This window comes from Oncorhynchus keta, chromosome 21 (assembly GCF_023373465.1).
Source record: "Oncorhynchus keta strain PuntledgeMale-10-30-2019 chromosome 21, Oket_V2, whole genome shotgun sequence".
Taxonomy (NCBI): domain Eukaryota; kingdom Metazoa; phylum Chordata; class Actinopteri; order Salmoniformes; family Salmonidae; genus Oncorhynchus; species Oncorhynchus keta.
In genome coordinates, this window is record NC_068441.1 from 53,296,129 (window position 1) to 53,300,933 (window position 4,805).

At 43.5% G+C, this 4,805-nt stretch overlaps 1 long non-coding RNA gene across 1 annotated transcript; it reads right to left on the bottom strand.

Annotated features, from left to right (window-relative positions):
• Positions 1-3,283: 3,283 nt before the first annotated feature.
• LOC127910433 (uncharacterized) lies at positions 3,284-4,431 on the bottom strand. The gene is made up of 4 exons (XR_008074854.1): positions 4,327-4,431; positions 3,855-3,878; positions 3,406-3,480; positions 3,284-3,332 (listed from the first exon to the last, which is right to left on the bottom strand). It is a non-coding gene; the product is annotated as an uncharacterized LOC127910433 (long non-coding RNA).
• Between the last annotated feature and the right edge of the window lie 374 nt (positions 4,432-4,805).

The following is a 4,805-nucleotide window of genomic DNA, read 5'->3' on the forward strand; positions in this document are numbered from 1 at the left end:
ATTGTTCCCAGCACAAGGTGCACCTGTGTAATGAACATGCTGTTTAATCAGCTTCTTGATATGCCACACCTGTCAGGTGGATGGATTATCTTGGCAAAAGATAAATACTCACTGACAAGGATGTAAACAAATTTGTGCGCCAAAATGGAGAGAAGTAAGCTTTTTTGTGGAACGTTTCTGGGATATTTTTTATTTCAGTTCATGAAATTACGGGACCAACACTTTACACGTTGCGTCTATATTTTTGTTCAGTGTGGAAACACAAGCATTTCGCTACACGTTGCGTCTATGCTACAACATCTGCAAATCTGTGTACGCGACCAATGCCATTTGATTTGATTTGATTTGGTCATCCGCCAAAGACACCATTTAATCTCAAGCATTTACAGATTAAGGAGAAAGTTAAGGAGAAGTGGATTTATTATTCACATTCCGTGTTGCCAGCTATTGGCAGCCATATATAACAATTTCCCTGCCCAATAATCTATTAAAATCTTTCAAGTCGGGGCTAGCATTGGCAAGCTCAAGGAGGCTGGCTGGATGTGGGTGTGTGCGTATGCGTGTGCGCGTGTGTGTGTTGCTGGAAGACGTTATCGTTTGCGTACGCACTTCCTGCTTTTGACATCATCACTCACCCCTGAGTTGACAGCAAAAGCACAGGAAGGTGGGAGGAAAGAGGGAACAGAGAGAGAGAGCGAGAGCGAGAGAGAGAGAGAGAGTGAGAGAGAGAGAGAGAGAGTGAGAGTGAAAGAGTGTGTGAGAGAGAGAGAGAGAGAGAGAGAGAGAGAGAGAGAGAGAGAGAGAGAGAGAGAGAGAGTGAAAGAGTGTGTGAGAGAGAGAGAGAGAGAGAGAGAGAGAGAGAGAGAGAGAGAGAGAGAGAGAGAGAGAGAGAGAGAGAGAGGAAGAGAGAGAGAGAGAGAGAGAGAGAGAGAGAGAGAGAGAGAGGAGAGAGAGAGAGAGAGAGAGAGAGAGAGAGAGAGAGAGAGGGGAGAGAGAGAGGAAGAGAGAGAGAGAGAGAGAGAGAGAGTGAGAGTGAAAGAGTGTGAGAGAGAGAGAGAGTGTGTGAATCTGGTCCAAATATAACCCAGCTGCCAGATGTGTGTGAGAGAAAGAGAGAGACTCAGCATACTGAACACACACTCTGCATGGAAAGTCGTGTGTCAGATTGCTCGGGGAAGGGGGCCACATGACTTTTGAATTTGTCACAAAGTACAACTCACCTAATCAACTATATACAACATGCTACCAACCAACCAATGTCTTTCGCTATTCACGTGTTAGCTATTATCACCCTCATCCGACATGCTAACCAAGAAGACCCAGACGAGAAGCAAACCATCTCAAACAGCACGTGATAACGCTTAGCTTTGGTCTAGGATTTACCCTCTAACATCGCATCTCTCTCAGTCCATTCAGGTTCACAAAAAGAGTTGGCAGGCGAATAAAGCAAAATCCTCCTGTAACCGTGGAGACGTCCATCCCATAGTGAACGGGCGGAAGGGAGTGACCAGCAGGTAAATCTACTGTAAGCAGAGCTGCCTCCAGAGGGTGAGGGTGTGTGTGTGTGTGTGTGTGTGTGTGTGTGTGTGTGTGTGTGTGTGTGTGTGTGTGTGTGTGTGTGTGTGTGTGTGTGTGTGTGTGTGTGTGTGTGTGTGTGTGTGTGTGTGTGCGTGTGTGTGCGTATGTGTGCGTGTGTGTGTACGGCTGCTACAGAGGGCATCAACTCACTAAACTCCATAGCACTGATCTATACCGTGGAGAGAGAGAGAGAGCGAGAGAGAGAGAGAGTGAGGGAGGGAGAGAGGGAGAGAGAGAGAGAGAGAGAGGGAGAGGAGGGGGAGAGAGAGAAAGAGAGAAAGAAAGAAAGAAAGAAAGAAAGAAGGAGAGAGAGAGATTTTGAAAAACTCTGGGTGAAATTCCACAGTGTGACATCACAGCAGCAAGATTTGTGACCTGTTGCCACGAGAAAAGGGCAACCAGTGAAGAACACACACCATTTTAAATACAACCCATATTTTTGCTTATTTATTTTATCTTGTGTCCTTTACCATTTGTACATCTTTAAAACACTGTATATATATAATATGACATTTGTAATGACTTTATTGTTTTGAAACTTCTGTATGTGTAATGTTTACTGTTAATTTTTATTGTTTATTTCACTTTATATATTCACTTTATATATTATCTACCTGACTTGCTTTGGCAATGTTAACACATGTTTCCCATGCCAACAAAGCCCTTGAATTGAATTGAATTGAATTGAATTGAATTGAGAGAGAGAGAGAGAGAGAGAGAGAGAGAGAGAGAGAGAGAGAGAGAGAGAGAGAGAGAGAGAGAGAGAGAGAGAGAGAGCATATAAACTCAGTCCCCACCATGTTGATTCAGGTTAGTCTGAATCTGACTAAGATTGTCTTAAATTCAAACACCATTTCGAACATCACCCTAGTTTATACTGTACCATCAATACCCTTAACATCACCCTAGTTTATACTGTACCATAGAGGAGATCTGCATGGAGGAATGGGCTAAAATACCAGCAACAGTGTGTGAAAACCTTGTGAAGACTTACAGAAAACGTTTGACATCTGTGATTGCCAACAAAGTGTATATAACAAAGTATTGAGATAAACTTTTGTTATTGACCAAATACTTGTTTTCCACCATAATATGCAAATAAATTAATCAAAAATCCTACAATGTGATTATTATTATTTTTTTCTAATTTTGTCTGTCATAGTTGAAGTGTACCTATGATGAAAATTACAGGCCTCTCTCATATTTTTAAGTGGGAGAACTTGCACATTTGGTGGTTGACTAAATACTTTTTTGCCTCACTGTACATGTGATTTTTTCACACACACACCCGGTGACCACATACTTGGATAGACAGACAGACAGTTAGACCTGAAGACAGACAGGGAGACAGACAGACTCGAAACATTTACTGCTGTCTTCTCTGCATACCAGTGAGGATCTGTTTGTCCGGTGTGTGTGTGTGTGTGTGTGTGTGTGTGTGTGTGTGTGTGTGTGTGTGTGTGTGTGTGTGTGTGTGTGTGTGTGTGTGTGTGTACTCAAATGTGTAGGATCCTGGAATGATTGAGGCCCTGTGGTGAGTTAGTCTGCTGCTGAACCTTCCTCTAGACATCCTGTCTGAACATTCCTCTAGACATCCTGTCTGAACCTTCCTCTAGACATCCTGTCTGAACCTTCCAAAAACATCCTATCTGAGCCTTCCTCTAGACATCCTGTCTGAACCTTCCAAAAACATCCTATCTGAACCTTCCTCTAGACATCCTGTCTGAACCTTCCTCTAGACATCCTGTCTGAACCTTCCAAAAACATCCTATCTGAGCCTTCCTCTAGACATCCTGTCTGAACCTTCCAAAAACATCCTATCTGAACCTTCCTCTAGACATCCTGTCTGAACCTTCCTCTAGACATCCTGTCTGAACCTTCCTCTAGACATCCTGTCTGAACCTTCCTCTAGACATCCTGTCTGAACATTCCTCTAGACATCCTGTCTGAACATTCCTCTAGACATCCTGTCTGAACCTTACAAAAACATCCTACCTGAACCTTACTCTAGACATCCTGTCTGAACATTCCTCTAGACATCCTATCTGAACATTCCTCTAGAGATCCTGTCTGAACATTCCTCTAGACATCCTGTCTAAACATTCCTCTAGACATCCTGTCTGAACCTTCCTCTAGACATCCTGTCTGAACATTCCTCTAGACATCCTGTCTGAACGTTCCTCTAGACATCCTGTCTGAACGTTCCTCTAGACATCCTGTCTGAACGTTCCTCTAGACATCCTGTCTGAACGTTCCTCTAGACATCCTGTCTGAACCTTCCCAAAACATCCTATCTGAACCTTCCTCTAGACATCCTGTCTGAACCTTCCTCTAGACATCCTGTCTGAACATTCCTCTAGACATCCTATCTGAACATTCCTCTAGACATCCTGTCTGAACCTTCCTTTAGACATCCTGTCTGAACATTCCTCTAGACATCCTGTCTGAACCCTCCAAAAACATCCTATCTGAACCTTCCTCTTGACATCTTGTCTGAACATTCCTCTAGACATCCTGTCTGAACCTTCCTCTAGACATCCTGTCTGAACATTCCTCTAGACATCCTGTCTGAACCTTCCTCTTGACATCTTGTCTGAACATTCCTCTAGACATCCTGTCTGAACATTCCTCTAGACATCCTGTCTGAACCTTCCAAAAACATCCTATCTGAACCTTCCTCTAGACATCCTGTCTGAACCTTCCTATAGACATCCTGTCTGAACATTCCTCTAGACATCCTGTCTGAACCTTCCTCTAGACATCCTGTCTGAACATTCCTCTTGACATCCTGTCTGAACATTCCTCTAGACATCCTGTCTGAACATTCCTCTAGACATCCTGTCTGAACCTTCCAAAAACATCCTATCTGAACCTTCCTCTAGACATCCTGTCTGAACCTTCCTATAGACATCCTGTCTGAACATTCCTCTAGACATCCTGTCTGAACCTTCCTCTAGACATCCTGTCTGAACATTCCTCTTGACATCCTGTCTGAACATTCCTCTAGACATCCTGTCTGAACATTCCTCTAGACATCCTGTCTGAACATTCCTCTAGACATCCTGTCTGAACCTTCTCAAACATCCTGTCTGAACATTCCTCTAGACATCCTGTCTGAACCTTCCTCTAGACATCCTGTCTGAACATTCCTCTAGACATCCTGTCTGAACCTTCTCAAACATCCTGTCTGAACATTCCTCTAGACATCCTGTTTGAACCTTCTCAAA